This window comes from Triturus cristatus, chromosome 6, assembly GCF_964204655.1.
Source record: "Triturus cristatus chromosome 6, aTriCri1.1, whole genome shotgun sequence".
Classification (NCBI taxonomy): domain Eukaryota; kingdom Metazoa; phylum Chordata; class Amphibia; order Caudata; family Salamandridae; genus Triturus; species Triturus cristatus.
The window spans coordinates 1,448,276,077-1,448,294,910 of record NC_140589.1 but is presented as its reverse complement, the minus strand read 5'-3'; positions in this window follow the sequence as shown (position 1 = coordinate 1,448,294,910).

Below are 18,834 nucleotides of genomic sequence, written 5' to 3'. Positions count from 1 at the left end.
CTGGACACTAACCATAAAGAATTTACTATTCCCACTCCAGTCTATGAAAAATTAGAGTAAGTGCTGGACAGTGACCATAAATAATTTACTATTACCACTCCAGTCTATAATAAATTAGAGTAGGTGCTGGACAGTGACCATAAATAATTTACTATTCCCACTCCAGTCTATAAAAAATTAGAGTAGGTGCTGGACAGTGACCATAAATAATTTACTATTCCCACTCCAGTCTATAATAAATTAGAGTAGGTGCTGGACACTAACCATAAATAATTTACTATTCCCACTCCAGTCTACAATAAATTAGAGTAGGTGCTGGACACTGACCATAAATAATTTACTATTCCCACTCCAGTCTATAAAAAATTTGAGTAAGTGCTGGACAGTGACCATAAATAATTTACTATTCCCACTCCAGTCTATAATAAATTAGAGTAGGTGCTGGACACTAACCATAACTAATTTACTATTCCCACTCCAGTCTATAAAAAATTAGAGTAGGTGCTGGACACTGACAATAAATAATTTACTATTCCCACTCCAGTCTATAAAAAATTAGAGTAGGTGCTGGACAGTGACCATAAATAATTTACTATTCCCACTCCAGTCTATAATAAATTTGAGTAGGTGCTGGACACTGACCATAAATAATTTACTATTCCCACTCCAGTCTATAAAAAATTAGAGTAGGTGCTGGACAGTGAACATAAATAATGTACTATTCCCACTCAAATCTATATTGAATTAGGGTGACTATATATTTTTTATTTTTTCAAACAATTACTAATTTGTAAACACTACCCACCCTTATCCCCTATAAATCCTACATCACTCTTATTAAATGAATTATCTTCTTAAAATTGTTAAATATTAATTCAAAGAACATTTCTAAATGTAAAGAATTTTTTATTAATACTAAAAGAAAATTCTATTTCTAAAACACTCCCCACCCTTATCCCCTATAACCCCAAAATACCACTTATGACATTTATTTTATTATTAAAAAGTTTAAAATTTACTTTTATTAATAAATTCGAAATTTCCATTATATTTTCCAAATATAAAATATTACATATATTTCGAAAGCACTCCCCACCTTTATCCCATATAACCCCCAATTCCCACTTATTACATTTATTGTATTAGTAATTTTTTACATTTTATTTTTTAAACCCAAAAATGAAATTTCTATTTTGTTTTATAAAATATTAAATATTTTTCTAAAACACTCCCCACCCTTATCCCTTATAACCCCAAAATCCCACTTATTACATGTATTTTATTAGTAAAATGTTTAATTGTAAATTTAAATTCAAAAATTTAAATTTAAATTTTTGTTAATTCAATATTAAATAATAAATATATATCTAAAACACTTCCCACCCTTATCCCCTATAACCCCAAAATCCCACGTATTACATTTATTTTCTTATGACAATTTCCACATTTAAATTTTTAAAAATAATTTGAATTTTTTTTTTTTGTAAATATCCTAATTCAAAAATTATATCATAAATTCTTTAATTTTATTAGTAAAATTTTTATTTGTAAATTTTCATAACAAAATTGAATTTTTTTTTTTAATTCAATATTAAATATATATCTAAAACACTCCCCACCCTTATCCCCTATAACCCCAAAATCCCACTTATTACATTAATTTTATTATTACAATTTTCAAATTTAAAATTTGAAAACAAATTTTTTTTTTTTTTTTTTTTTAAATATAATCTTTCAAATTTTATATTCTAAAATATTAAATTTATTATTTTTTTCCAAAACACTCCCCACCCTTAACCCCTATATACACAACATCCCACTAACAATATTTTTTTTCATAATTAAAATTTCAATATTACAATTTTGTTCAAAATTTAATTTCAAATTCTACAAAAATGTATTACAATATTTAATTTCAAATATATTTTTTTAAAACACTCCCCACCCTTATCCCCTATAAACCCAACATCCCGCTCCTAAAATTATATATCAAAATTTAAAAAATTATATTAATAATATTTCAATAATTATATCCTAAAATATTAAATTTAATAATTATTTCCAAAATACTCCCCACCCTTAACCCCTATATACACAACATCCCACTAAAAAATTTTTTTTTCATAATTACATTTTAAATATTAGAATTTTGTTCAAAATTTAAATTTAAATTCTACAAACATTTATTAAAATATTTAATTTCAAATATATATTTTTAAAACACTCCCCACCCTTATCCCCTATAAACCCAACATCCCGCTCCTAAAATTATATATCAAAATTTAAAAAATTATATTAATAGAAACAAAATTGTTATTTTTAATACACTTAAATAAACATTTGCTGACACTTCTAAACAATAATTTTTAACAAATCACAAAGTGACTTAATACTATACTTTTTCGATATTTTTACTACACGATATTATGTCTTTCGATATACTATACCTCGATATTTTACTACACATCACAATCTCGACATTTTTTACATCTATATTTTTGACAGAGATATATTGTTCCATCGATATTTTGACTTCGATATTTCTGTATATCGATATTACATTTCCGATATTTTGTCTACTCACCGCATTTATTGTATTGCGAAATGTAAGTTTTTTTTTTTTTATAATTTAATGTTTGAATGTATTATGTTTTTTTATTTTAAATTATTGATATATATATATTATTTTTATATTATTTTAAGTTAAAAAATGAAAAAAGATAATAGTAATATATATGTATATGTATAAATTATTATGTTTGTGTGTTTATTTTTTTATTAAGTTTATTTGTTATATTTAGTTAAAATGTATATTAAATGTAATTTATGTTGTTAAAAATAGTATTATTATTTAATATATTTTATATATATTTTTAAATCAAGATTGTTTACATCTATATTTTTTACTTCAATATTTTTGTTTCAATGTTTTTGTACTTACCTGTTTAAGAATAGGGAGTCGATATTTTGCATTCTATATTTTTTCATCAATATTTTTGTCATCAATATTTTTAACATCGATATTATGTCAGTGAACCGACAAAGTGTGTCTAGGGTGGTGAATCTATCATAATCCCTGTAGGGTGATCTAACTCCCCTGTTCTCTGTGGGTGAGTTTCATCAGTGAGCCAGTCTTGATCTATAGTTGGGCATCATCCATCTCAGGAGGTAAACAGGAATCAGCTGGGCTACAGTTCTGGCATAGGACCACCTTGACAGTGTCAGCAAAATGAACCTCTGTCTAACAAAGGAGTGATGTTGTTTATATATTAAATTTCACTAATGTAATCCGAAATCCCAGTCAGGCCGTTGTTGTTGACTTTTTTCATGATAGCCCTGTTGCTGAATGGACAATAACAAAGAACCGCATTTTGCGCAGTGAACGTAGCCCTTGTACAGAATGCTCAAGGCACTCGATAATATGCCTATGAAGAAGTGTAAATGTAATCAAAGCCATTTTAGAGAATGTTATCGTGTACAGGCACGCAAGCAAATGTGTGTCAAATGTCAGCATTTAAGAAAAGCATTGAGCATGTAAAATGGTGGTGTACCGACTCGGGCCTATTGTGACTGCATGAAACCCACTCGTTGGACATAAGGTGATAAAAAGCTTCCTAAAAATACATATTAAAAATAACATACGGTGATGGAAACCTAAATTTCTAAAAAGCATTGTGCTCTTTAGTAATAAAAGCATACAGAAAGCAAAATTGCAGTCAAATCAATATAAAAACGAACAAAAAGGTACAATTTAAAAGAAATTTAGAACAGTAAAAAACAAGGCCTAATTAAAAAATCTGCACTGCTCAAAACTGTCCGATTGTTTCAATGTTCCCAGAAATCACAGAAAATGTTCCAGGGGGCACCAATCGCACCAGCTGCATAGAGCAAATATGTTCAAATCTAACCCCATCAGCAGCCAGTGAATGAGGAACGGCCAGCTATGAATCCACAGAGGACAAGCCAGGATCCAAATCTCCAGGAGCCGAAGCATCCCAGGAAGGCTCATAATATGCATTTAGAAGCAACGGCAATTGCAAAGGGCAACGGTACAAGTGGGACTCACCAGGAGTTCTATATAGGCCTGGGCGGTGAACTTCACTCCATTCACAGAGTTTGCAGAGTTTCTGGCACTCTGCGCTCCATGGACTACACAGAGCTCTAAAAAACACGCGGAGTTGAGTTTTTTCCTTGCTCGCGCTCACCAACATTAAGTTGGCAAGCGCGAGCAAGGGAAATTAAGTGCTAGGCCACCTCACAGTGAGATTTCTCAATGCAGGCGCTTGCGGATAGTAGCAGCAGAAAGAAGCAGCGCCCTCTTGCGCTGCGCATAGTGTCTTTCGTGTTGATTGTTTGGTGCTGGACAAACACCCGGTGCTAAAAATCAGTGTGAACAGTGCAACCTAATGCACTCCACCGCTTGCGGAACTCTGCGTAGCATGGCAGAGTTTTTTGTTCACATTGCGGAGTGTCACATAGTGGACCTTTGCAAACTTCGCTTTGGCCTAGTTATATGTCCGTAGATTGAACCTGTTGCACTCCCAAGCATATGTCCAGGGCACACGCGAACGTGCACAGCAGACAGCAGAATACGGGCTGCACCAGTGTAGCCAGACAGACCGAAAGGACTAAAATCAGTTGTTGTATAGTTCTTGGAGCAAGGGTGCACCAAAGAACTGTATCATTCTCTCATGACACAGGAGCATGTGTAGCAGTGACATCCCCATTTGACGGCATGATGGAACATCCATTGTGGAGCTCATAAAATAAAATCAGTGTTCTGACAGGCGGGAACAGGACCTGTGGTAAACCTCCAAAAAGGCTTCAGAGCACGAGGTGTGTCAAAGATGGAATAACTCTGAAGACCGTCTGGAACGTGCTAGCCAACTAAGCCTGGGTGGAGTTTGCGGAGTTCCGTGTAAAAAACTCCAACACACTTCGTGGGTTCCGCAAGTGGCAGAGTGTGTTACATCGCACTGTTTCATGCTGATTTTTAGCACTGGGTGTTTGTCCCCGCTGTAAAATCAGCGCAAATGGCACAATGCACAGAGCAAGAGGGTGCTGCTTCTTTCTGCTGCTTGAGTAGATGTTCTACTCGGGCAGCAGCTTCCCCAACGCAAACAAAAGGTTTCTCAACGTGAGCGGTAGTGACCCTCCGCGAACGCCTGCATTGAGAATTCTTGTAGGATGTAGTCTGGAGTAAGATTTTCCTCACTTGTGCTCACCAACTTAAAGTTGACAAGCGCAAGTGAGAAAAAAACTCAGCTATGAGGAGTTTTCCAGAACTCTGCATGCTACGCAGAGCATGGAGTAGGAAAATCGTCAACCTCCACCAGTTGAGTGGAATTTCATGCCACAGGCCTATAACTAACCCGGAGCAAATTGTCTTAAAAAAGTGTGCTATCCCAGCCGTATTGGAAATGTTAAAAATGCGATGCACTAGCTCTCCAAAATGTTGTGGGTAATTGGTACAAAGGAACAATTGTATCTCAGAGGAAGACCTTGCAACTTGAAGATCAAACATCTCCCTTGCAGATATAAAGGCCACGTCCTACTGAAACAGAGAGGCTCTCAGTCTGCTTAAAGCATCAATGTTCACATTAGAAACCTTAATCAAAGGCCAAACTATCACATCCTAACTGTATGGGCAGGTGGAAACAGTACTTGTGTACAATAGGTCACAACCGCAGAAGCTGTCACCAGATAGGCAATTCCCGGTCTCGTCCCACAGCAGCCCTGATCTTCAACATCAATAGCCACTCTCCCCCAACTTTGAACAGCAACAACGAGGTGGCAGCTACTCAGTTCAATGACTGGATTCTTGGAGCAATTAATCATGTTGCTCCCCTTCAGGTTGATACACGTAATAGACGCCCACCGGGTGCCCCCTGGTATGGACCAGAGCTTAAAAAGTTGAAGGTAGAATGAAGAAGGCGCGAACGACAATGGAGAGTGGAATATAGTAGGGTTAGTAAGGCAGCCTATAATGATGCCCTGAATAAATACAAGCAGTCTATTCTGAGCACCAAAAAAGTCTATTTTACTCGGAAAATTTCGGATGCTGACAACTCTGCCAAACAACTTTTCAAATCGGTGTCTTTCCTGGCCAAACCCCAGCAGGCCAATTTGTTTAGTCCCGACCAGGCTTTTTGTGATCAGCTGGCTGCCTTCTTCCAAAATAAGGTGCTGACAATCTATGATGACTTGGTCAATTCATCAAGTTCAATATCTGCGTCTTGTAAGCAGCCGATACCATGCACGGAGGAGAACCTGGCGTGCAGTCTCACCTCCTTTGGTCCTCTGTCTAAAGAGGAGGTACTGGATCTGTTAAGATCTATAAAATCAGGCTCAGCTACCGATCCCTGTCCTCCGCACATTATGCATCTGGTGGCTGAAAGGATTGCTCCCACCCTCACGTCCCTGATCAATCAGGTACTGGCCGCGGGGACCTATCCAGCTACCTGGAAGACGGCCAGTATCAAGCCTCTTCTTAAAAAAGCTTCTTTGGAGCCGTCAGAGTTTAAAAACTATCGACCCATTTCGGGCCTACCACTGATAGCTAAAGTTACGGAGAGGGCTATAAATTTAGTTCTGACTGACCACCTAGATAAACACGACCTGCTTGATCGGTCCCAGCATGGCTTTCGGCCTAAACACTCCACTGAATCGGCCCTAATAACGGCAGCGGAGGGTATTCGGTCAGTAGTTGACGGAGGAGGGAGGGCAATTCTTGTCCTCCTTGACCTATCTGCCGCTTTCGATACCCTTAATCATGCGGTCATGGTACAGCGATTAAAAGAGATAGGGATTACGGAGCGGGCCTTGGCCCTCCTCTCCTCGTTCTTGGATGATAGAAAGCAAAGCCTAAACTGGTCGGGCCTACACTCAGGTAATTTTACCTTGCCGTGTGGCGTCCCACAGGGTTCTGCTCTCTCCCCGTTCCTCTTTAATGTATATTTCAGGACATTAGCCAGAGTAGTTAGGAAACATGGCTTTACTCTTGTGTCTTACGCTGATGATTCACAACTGGTGATATCAGTAACGGACAATCCTGAGTTAATAGCGGCCACATTTCATGCAAGTCTAACGGATGTGATGGAATGTATGCGCCAGAGTTTCCTAAAAATAAATACCGAGAAAACAGAAGTCATGGAGTTTGGTAGGGGTCCTCCGCTGTGGAACACTCTGTGGTGGCCACCTGAGGCCGGGCAATGTCCCTTACCGGTCACTAAGGTGAGGAACCTGGGGGTGATTTTTGATGATAAGCTGAATATGTCAGCTCAGGTCAACAGTTTAACCTCCTCATGTTTTCCTCTGCTAAAAACACTGTGTAAGCTCTTCCCCTTCATCCCGCAGGCGTTGCAGAAGACGGTGATGGCCGCTCTCTTTATGTCCAGACTGGACTATTGTAACGCTATGTTCCTGGGTATTGATAAATACCAGGTTGGCAAGATCCAGTCTCTGCAAAACGCGGCGGTTCGTGTCATTCTGAATTTACCTAGGGGACATCCCACTTCTAAGGGAAGAAGATCATTACATTGGCTCCCGGTTCAGCAGAGAATTGAGTTTAAGGCGCTCTGTCTAGTACACCGGGCATGATTCGGCGGGGGTGCAACTGACGGAAGGGATAGGTTTAGGCATTATACCCCCTCTCGTGATCTACGTTCAGCCAGTCTTGGCCTCATCTGCACCTCCAGATTTAGACTAGCAAGATGGGGCGGTCGCTCATTTGCCAACTGTGCAATCAAAATATGGAACAAGCTACCATTGGGTATGCGACTCCAAAAGAATTACATATATTTCAGGAAGGCCCTGAAGTCTCAGCTGTTTAATATCCATTAGTACTGTTCCTCCGTCAGCGATCACACACACTTTAGCACCAAGACGCCGTCTGGCATTCAAGCGCTCTACAAGCTTCTTTATACTTATACTTATACTATTGGAAACCAATCATAATGCTGCATGAATCACAGCAGCTGGAGAAAGGAACCCTTCAGATAACACAACAAGTTCCCCTTGAATGCATTACATCTACCGTGGAGTGTAACCTCCATGGAAACTAGAGAATGGCCTCGAGTATTCTCGCAGCCTGTACTGCTATGAAAAATCTCTGTGTCACCCTTCTTACATCTGTATGTGAAAGGTAAGATCCATGACTCGTGTACAAACCTCTCTCCTAGCACTTCATATCTGCTCACTCGATGGTGTTGTACGCAGACCATAAAGTGAAGCGTTGAGATTGGCAGAGAAATAGACCTCTGCATTACCCAATCTGTTGATGGAATTTCTGCAACAGTGAATGGCAATTTTTCCAACTTTTCTATGTTTACCATAGTGTTTGTTGCATCTTTCCTAGCCATAATGGTCTGTTCTTTAGTTAGATTTTATGGTAAATACAAACCACTGGCACTTAGGTGTTTCTAAGGGACGTGACCAATAGGTAATGTCTGTAGAGTCCAACTTAGGAACATATTAGACCTAAGCTGCGATTGCTTATGTTGCAAAAGGGACATGTCACTCTGTATGATGTCGCCAGCAGATGACACAATGTTACCCAGAGAATATATCCTAGTGGATAAGGAAGTCATACCATTGTCTACTACTGCTAGAGCCTTTTCCAAATTTGCTCTGTCAGTCTCACGCAGTCTTTGAGCAGATTCCTGCTGTGAAACTTCCCATACTTCATTGTATATTGCATACAGAAAGCGCTTTTTAATGTGGTTTTTGAGGACCAAGTAAAAAATCCTGTAGACCCATATCATCAGAAAGAAGGGAGAAGTACTTGGAACGGCCAGCCACACATGCGCACTTCAAACATCTCTGTCACCCAGCTGTGTTAAGACAGCTGGGTTAGAGAAAGCCAAAGCCTCCAGAGCACTGTGGAGTGCTGAGTGAGGCTTCTCCCTCCAATCAGCATTATTAGAGCAGCGCTCTGATTGGAGGGAGTTGAAGCATCCAGTTCCTATGGCCGTCGGCCAAAGAAGAGCTCCGGAACCATGGACGTCATTGGTAAGCCTTCTTTTAAATTTAATTTTACATGCACGTGCGCCCGCTTCCCCGCCCCACCCCCCAGGCCCCGGTAAATGCCACCCACCACTGGTCCTCCTCCAAGAACTCAACTGATTATTCCTCAAGGAAGATTACTTCCCTAAACTGAGTGATGAAACAGGAACTATGACCAGCAGAGAACATTAAAAGAGATTTTAGTTCAAGAAACAGTTGTGTCTAACCCTACATTTATAAGGATCCCTTGAAGGTGACATAGGTGACACAGGTTGTCAAAGGACCTCAGTGGAGAGTGTCAAGATGCAGGAAGTAAAGGTAACCATAAGAGTATATATGTACTAGATACAAACTGTAGACCCACACATGATTGTCAGGCGTGTTCTCTTTCAATGCTCAGTAGAGCTGAAGGAAGTAGAGTTCTGAACCCCATTGTGGCCTCCATCCATCAAGGACACTATTCTTGAAAAGAAGTGATGAAAAACACACACATAGCAACAGACACCAGAGAGGACCCATTTGCAGTGACAAAAAAACAAGAAGTGGTTAGGGATATGCTTCCTTTCAACTTTCCCCCCTTGTTCTGCTTGGGTTTTCGGATCGGGTGGAACCCGCTCTACAGAGCCCTTCTGACCCAAAACAGAACGTTACCCCCTCCCTAGGGTCTCTTTACACCTAAATAACCACATATATATGTACCACCTAAGGACAGGGAATTCCTATTATATATCGATACCAAGACTTCACAGCCTTGCGATCTCAGCAACCACAGTCTCGCGGCCTCAGTCAGACCCAGAATCTCCTACCCAGACGGCAGCAACACACACACAGTCTCGCGGCCTCAATCAGACCCAGAATCTCCTACCCAGACGGCAGCAACACACAGTCTCGCGGCCTCAGTCAGACCCAGAATCTCCTACCCAGACGGCAGCAACACACACACAGTCTCGCGGCCTCAATCAGACCCAGAATCTCCTACCCAGACGGCAGCAACACACAGTCTCGCGGCCTCAGTCAGACCCAGAATCTCCTACCCAGACGGCAGCAACACATAGTCTTGCGGCCTCAATCAGACCCAGAATCTCCTACCCAGCCGGCAGCAACACACATAGTCTCGCGGCCTCAATCAGACCCAGAATCTCCTACCCAGCCGGCAGCAACACACAGTCTCGCGGCCTCAGTCAGACCCAGAATCTCCTACCCAGACGGCAGCAACACACAGTCTCGCGGCCTCAGTCAGACCCAGAATCTCCTACCCAGACGGCAGCAACACACACAGTCTCGCGGCCTCAGTCAGACCCAGAATCTCCTACCCAGACGGCAGCAACACACATAGTCTCGCGGCCTCAATCAGACCCAGAATCTCCTACCCAGCCGGCAGCAACACACATAGTCTCGCGGCCTCAATCAGACCCAGAATCTCCTACCCAGCCGGCAGCAACACACAGTCTCGCGGCCTCAGTCAGACCCAGAATCTCCTACCAGACGGCAGCCTTAGCACGAGCTCATCCTATTATTACCGTAGTACACGACAGGGGAATCGGGATTACTATATATCAGATCACACAAAGACTATTAGCTGAGCACAACCTGTTCTCTAGTTTGAGGGGCTCGTTTCCCCCTCATCCAGTTATCACTTACCTGACCGGGATTAACCTCTGTTCATGCTGCGTTAATTCTGACTGAAAGAATAGGCTATCCTCCTATATAAAGACACACAACACATGCTAACTCACGACAAGCCAAATACTTTATTTAAATGCCACATGCACATTTGCAAAATACATCATATATACAACCTGCAAGGAAAGTAAAAGGTTAAGTTATACACTTCAAAGAAAAAGGGGTCGACGTCACCTTGGTTGTATGTAGCCTGTGCTCAATGGTCATCTAGGTTCCCTTCTCGTCTATGCCTCGGCTTCGCCTGGAAGTCACCCCTCCGCAGTCGTGGGTCTACTCCCTTCTCCCTCTCCGAGTCACTGGAACCTCTTCCCCATCGGCTACTCTCTCCTCTTTAGATTCAAGTTCGTCATCTGTCTTCCCTGGAATAAGTAATAGCTTTTCTGCTAACGGCCAGATGCCGCCTATGGTCTAGAAGCAAGTGCCCTTATCTAACTCAGACTTTCACTAATATAGAAGTGCATTCCCTCATGGAAATTTCCAGCTCGAAACCTGCCGCCCACCAAATTCCTGTACCTCCCCGTACCAAGGACACTTTCCCAGCCGGCCGGCCTGATGTAGTGTCCTCGGCATGAAGAAAAATACAATCCTTCGATAAGGGCCGGCCTGAACCGGTTCTCTCCGAGCGAATAACACCCCGTAACTAAAACATCGCCCTCCCTCTAGAAATGTCCCAAGCTGCCGGAGCAGAAAGAAAGATGGAGTCTCTCCCGTTTGAGGCCTACCAGGCCTGAATTCAGCACAGCTCTATGAAATACCCTCACTATAGGGCAAGTTATCCTCAATGCTAACGAATCTATCCCCTAGGCTATGTATGTAGGCCCTGAGCTATGGGTAGGAGCACGGGATTGTGTCAAAGTGTCTAATAGATAGGCCCTATTCACTACTCTAGTCCTTAGACTTGGATGGAAAGAGACTGAAGTCATATTGATCGCTCTACAATACAGAAAGGCCGGGAAAATCAAGCAATACATTTCACCCTTGACTTCAGTCTATTATACATCTTATTAAACAGAACTGACATCGGTGGAAGAATAATATGAAACAAAACTAACCGATCTATGTCTAGTACCAGATGTGCAGAATTGAAGCAGTGAAGGGATACACTGAATAAAACAACAGATAGAAATCAAAACAGCAATAGCAATCAAAATGCCACCTAATATGTGGCGTAGCATATGCATGTCCGGTAACCAATTAAAGAGCCAGTCAAACCAGCCCTGATCAATGTGTTTTCTAACTTCATCTGTTAAGTCATGCAATTTATCTATGTGTGCACGAATGGATTGTGTATGATCAGATAGGTTAAAACAGCAGAGGCCTTCAAAGTCTGAGCAACCATGTCCATGTTTAAGCAGAAGATAATCAATGGCTGCTCTATTTTGCAAGATGGCTCTACGTTCACCCTGGGCGTCTAATAGCAAGTCAGATAAGACTGTAGAAGTATGATTAATAGATTTAACCATCCAGCAAGCCATTTTCCCAATGGATTTGGCATTGTAAACCGCCAAAGCAGGAACACCAATAATTGAAACAGCTAGACTAAGGTATTCAGACTTGGAATATAGATGCAAAGATGAGTCACAAGCCTCCTGTAACATCACTGTATCTCGAAGCACACGAGAGTTGGCATTCGGATGTGAGGAAAACATTAATAAACTCAATCTAGTAATAGCACACGGGCCGCCGGAAATGTTTGCGGGGACGTAGGGCCAGGAAGCATTACCACATGAGAAAAGCCATCCGGCAGGTAGCAACATCGCACGATAGTGACTGGGAGTAACTACCAAACTATTGCAAGTCATATTGTTCTGGACTGAGATACATGTCGTCGGTGTCCTCTGGAAACACAAAGTTCGTTCGTGAGATGTAAAGGAAGTGGCGCCTCTTAACTTGAGACGTAGACATTCAGAAATTGCATTAGGATTACATGTGAGAAAGAAGCATAGGTCACCTTGTGTAATATTATACGTAATTATTTGGGACTGGATGGGAAGTTGCTCATTCGGCAGTTCAGTACACAAAGGACAATATACATGGGTAGCAAAATCACCCAGGATAATATTCGGACGAGCCTTCGAAATGTTAAAGATACTGATTAAAGTCTCCAGCGAGGCGGGGACAGCAACTAGGCAAGTTGCAAGAATATCGTGCACAGATCTCATCGGTGTCAAACAGAAGTGAGGGGCATCAGTCACTCTTTTTGCCAGTAACGTCCAAAAGTTCGATGACGAATCCCACGCATTGAAGGAACGCAACACTCGGGTTCCCAGTTCATCCCGGGTTGATGGGATCCCTCCTCTCTCGTCGTACCAGCCCGAAAGGAGTCCACCGCCGACACATCCTGCAGCAACAATCCAAAGAATGATCTGAAAAAGAACCAAATACAGGCATTAATCATTCTCGTAAATAACATTTATCAGCTGGGACAGCTTCCCAGCTATCTTTCCCTGGCCTCATAACCAAAATGGTATTATCCTGACCGGTGGCAATAACCTCTGCTTGTTCAGGGGGATTCTTAGGCGATTGCACCCAAACCCTGGCCCCAGGGTTATCCGTAGAGCCAAAGCCTTTCTGGCCACGTACAGTTAGCAAAGTTGGGGCAGTGCCTTTCATTATTTCACCACTGAAAACAGGCATAATGAGTAATTGAGCCACTCGGTCGGTGCGGTGTATCAGCAAGTCATTCTCACTGCTATTTAGCAGAAGTACCTTAATCTCTCCCTGATAGTCGCTGTCGATAACCCCTCCAAGTACTTGGATGCCTTTTACAGCCAGCCCCGATCTAGGGGCGATCAACCCAAAATTCCCCGGTGGTATATGAATACCAACACCGGTAGCAATGATGACCCGATTTTTACTTTCCAGAACGGTGTCATCCATAGCATGCAAATCTAAACCTGCCGACCCTGGGGTCGCTCTGCATGGAGCCAGAGCTCCGGAAGTAATTTCCCAATACATCACAGTTTCATTGATTACATTAGGCATAGTCTCAACCTTTGGGGGAAACAAACTCATAAGTGGAGATTCAGCATTTAAAAAAGGACGATTATTCAGGATCAATAGTGCTTGGGGTAAAAAATCTCGCCAATTTTTATACTTGTCATCTGTTAACTTTCGTAACTGATCCTTTAACAGGCCATTCAATCTTTCCACCAGGCCTGAGGCCTGCGGGTAGTAGGGTATATGAAATATCCATTCAATATTATTTTCCACACAAAATTCCTGTACCAATCTTCCACGAAAATGGGATGCATTATCAGATTGAATTTGGAATGGCACACCATAATACATCATAATCAATTCTAATGTTTTTATGGTATTCAATTGGGTGGCTTGCTTACATGGAAGAGCTACCAGCAAGCCACTATATGTATCGACAATTGTGCAAACATATTGACAATTTCTACTCATGGGAAGGGGTCCGATGTAATCAATCTGCCAAATTTGAGCGGGCAGTTTCCCGCGATGTAAATGGCCTCTAACAATTTGGGGTACTTTACGCTGTCTGATATGTTGACAGACGGGACAATGTAAAATAACATTTTTGATTAGATCCAGGGGAATATAAATTCCTCTATCAGCAGCCCACCTGCTAGTGGCCTTCTCTCCAAAGTGTCCTGCCTTCTGGTGTGCCCATTTCGCCAATCCCGCAATATCAGGATCTTGTCTGCCACTACTGCCTCAGCAATTTTAGATTTCTCATCTGCAATGTTATGAAAAAATTTGTCAAGGGAGTCGATTGGGGTGTGAGCATCCACATGGAAGATGGTAACAGTACTCTGTGGGAGCATTTCCCAAATCTCTTGCCATAACTCTTTTCCCCATAATTCTTTGGAGTGTAACCTCCAATTATGGGAATGCCAGGTCGGCAACCAAACAGCCAGTCCATTGGCAGTGGACCAGGAATCGGTGAAAATGTGGCATACACCAGGTAACTCTTGTTTCAAAACTTGGTAAACAGCATATAGCTCGGCAAATTGGCTACTCTTCCCTTCACCAGTTGTGCTCAACAGTTTCTGTGTGACCGGATTATAAGACACCGCCTTCCAGTGCCGTGTCGTTCCAATAAACTTCGCTGACCTATCTGTGAACCACACATGGTTCCTGTCCTCAACGGACAAATCATCAAAAGGTCTACCCCACTTGACAGGAGACTCCTGTTCTAAAGGTACGGAACACTCACTCTCAGTCTCAGTCGATGGTGCTTGCGCCACTTGTTCATGTAAAGACGCAACTCCTTTCGGACCCACACGTGCCCTGTCTTGTATATACCATTTCCATTTAATCACACTCGCCTCCTGAGCATGCCCAATTCGATAAGTTTTTGGTGAACTCAAAACCCACTGCATAATAGGAATTTCAGGACGCAAGAATATGTCATGTCCCAAAGTCAATTGCTCGGTATCCACCAAAGCCCAATAACAAGCAAGTAGCTGTTTCTCAAAGGGTGTATAACGCTCACCAGCATCAGGTAGCTTTTTGGTCCAAAACCCTAACGGTACTTTACTCCTGCCTTGTTTCTGCCACAGACTCCAATTTGCATAAGGGCCTTGCACAGACACATTCAAATCCACATCACCATCACGTACAGGCCATAGATCCATAGCATGTTGAATTGCCTCTTTCGCCAGACTAAATGCATCTTGCTGTTGCTTACCCCATTCAAATGCATTCTTTTTACGTGTAACTCGGTACAAAGGGGCCAATATTTGACTCAAATGAGGAATATGCTGGCGCCAAAAACCAAATAAACCAATGAAGCTCTGGGCTTCCTTCCTATTCCTCGGAACCGAAAAATCAAGAATCTTCTGTTTAACTTGAGGGATCACCTCGCGGTGTCCCTCGTGCCAATTAATACCTAAAAATTTTACAGCTTGAGACGGACCTTGTAATTTATCCGGATTGATCTCCCAACCTTTCCCACGCAGACACTCAATGACTCTATCTAATTGTGTCTGAACATCCTCTTGTGTTTCGCCTTGGATCAAAACATCATCAATATAATGACATATCTGAATTTTGGGATGAACTGGAACTTCAGCCAAATGTTCTGCCACCAGCCGGTGACAAATTGTAGGACTATGCACATAGCCCTGAGGAAGACTTCTGAACGTCATCTGACGCCCGTTCCACGTAAAACTGAACTGTTCCTGACACTCAGGGGCAATTGGAATAGAAAAGAAAGCATTAGCAATATCGATGGACGCATACCATGTACCTGGATGTGTTTGGATTCTTTCAATCAGGGTGATAACATCCGGTACTGCAGCAGTCAAAGAGGGCGTGTGTTTGTTCAATTCTCGATAATCAACAGTCATGCGCCAAGAATTATCACTTTTACGCACCGGCCAAACAGGATTATTCCAAGCAGAAGTAACTGGAGTTATAACGCCTGCATCAACCAACTCCTGAATGGTGGTACTAATCTCTTCATGACCACCCGGAATACGATACTGCTTCTGACAAACCACTTTGGTCGCCTGGGGAACTTGTATGGGGGGCATCCTTAAACGACCAACCCGTATAGGTCTGGACGAGATATAATGCGTCGTTCCAAATTGGTAACACCCATCATCAAGATGCAACGTCATTCCCTTCAAAATATCAATTCCAATTATGAATTCTAGGAGTGGCACCACTAATACAGAATATTCCTTTCTAGGGATTCTACCTATTCTCATTTCAAGCAAAGTTTGAACTGCAGGGGTTTCTTTTCCTCCTAATCCGGTAATAGTAAAAGGCTGCCCTGTAAATTTCTTTGATTTTCCATGAATAAGAGTGGCCTCCGCTCCTGTATCAACTAATGCTCGGGCCCTTTGGATATTACGATGTCTCCAATAAATATCAATATCTACATAGGGTCTATTATCTCTGTGAGCCCATCTGTGTACCGGAGCTTGACCTATTTCCTAGTCATTCTTACTGCATTCTGTGTACCAGGACAAATCAGGATAAAGACTCTCACGTTTCTTAGGTATCGGTACATCCTGTTCATATCCATCTCTATTACGAAATGGATTCCTGTCCTCTGCATTGTACTGCGAGTTTCGATCGGCCAAACTGTATCGATCCTCTCTCCTTCTCAACTCAGGGGATTGATCCCTATCATCTCTACGTCTGCTGTAAGCATGATCATTTCTCCCCCTTTCCTTTTCCCCCTCTCTCTCCCTGTCCCGCTCTCGACGGGGGGACAGATCACGTACAGGACGCCGATCATCACGACGATCAGAGCACCCACGGTGATCATCATCACCGCTACCATCAGAACAACCACGGTCACAGTCAGTCGTTCGAACACGCCGGGCACCCTCCTTCCGATCTAAGCCCCGTTTGCGAAACATCTCCCACAAACGAGCAGTAGTCTCACCATCAATGTCTTCTCGACGTACACCATCAGCCAAAAGACCAGTGAAGATATCACGTCTAGTAAATTTATATTCACCAGGGGTACGAGTGTCAGGCCGGGACTGACGTTCAGGTTTAAACCACTCACCCAACTCACCGAGTTGGCGTACCGATTCCAACACCGTAGATAGCACATTACCAGTCTGGTTAATCAACAAAGTCATCATGACCTGCTTGTAGGCAACAGGGGAAGAGCGAATGATACGATTCCGCACAGAAGAAGTCAACATCCCATCAAGCAACCTGTCAGCAGTGCCCAGAAAAATAGCCGTTTTCATCACTTCCTCCTTAAGACGTTGCGCAGCATCACGCAAGGTATACCACGGCTTGTCATTGACAGGCCAGTCAGATTCAGTAGGATACTTCAAATTGCAACCCTCAGTCGCCAATTGGAGCAAAGAAATTTGACCACCACCATTATAGTTACGAAAATGATCTTGCACAGTAGAATCCAAACTCAAAGAACAAAACTTCAAACAATCGCCAGTATCCAACATAATACCAGCAGCGCCTAGTTCATAAAGGCGTACCATCCATGTGAGCAAGGCCTCACCAGTTCGCTGCCGAAAGCGCTGCAAAATATCACTAATTTCTTGTTGGGTAAAATCTTCTAAACAGTCCAAAGAAACACCCTGCGGAGCATTGGGAGACTGCTGCAACTTCCGACGAAAAACCGGATGCGCAGAAACCACGGGACGAGCATCACAAGGAGCCCGAGCAGTACTAGTAGAGGGACAATCAGTGTAAGAAGCATCGATCCCGCCCGAAGAACGAGCGCAATCACGGGGTGCACCATCAGAGGTGCGAGAAGTAGACTTACCTTCATGACGGGAACGAGAAAACTCATGCGTAGCACACTCCTCACCCGAGGAACAAGATGTACTCGAGTCCCAGATATTACCATCCCATTCATCAGGGTTCCAATCTAGTCCAGCTTTCGCCACGACCAAACGCACCTTACGCGTCGAAACTCGACCACGCCTATTCTTGTACTTATAACGAGCAATCCGCACAGCCGCCCTTTCGGCAACCGTTTGGTAAGTGTCAAGTTTGTCGGAAAGCAACTTATTTTGACACCGCAATAAAGTATTAGAATTCTGAATCTCAACAAAGTGTGATTCCACATCCTTAAGAGAGACCTGCAATTTCAATAATCTCTCATGCAGAATCCGATACGCAGACAGAATAACCCAACCTCTGCGCCCCAAAGCGGGAACCTCCTCACCCTTCAATACAGGTGTCGTTTGCAAACAAGTAATCACGTCAGCCGGTTCCGCTGACTCCAAAGAAGAGTTCCAATTTTCACTGAGACCAGTAGAGTCAGCCCACTCACGGGCCAAGGCACCATAAGGCGTTGAATCCCATCCGGGAATATCAACGGACAATTTAAGAGTAGATTTAGATTTCTTAGAAAACATCGCGAAAAAGAAAGAAAAAGAAACGCAGAGAAAGGAAAGGAAGAGAGAAAGAGAGAGAGAAAAAAACTATACACGTAAATATATAAAAAAGAATGCAAAGAAAACCACGCACACGCCGAAAGCAAACACAAGACAAACACAACGCACACAGGTTTCGTAAACAGTTCGTGACGCCAAATGTTCTGCTTGGGTTTTCGGATCGGGTGGAACCCGCTCTACAGAGCCCTTCTGACCCAAAACAGAACGTTACCCCCTCCCTAGGGTCTCTTTACACCTAAATAACCACATATATATGTACCACCTAAGGACAGGGAATTCCTATTAT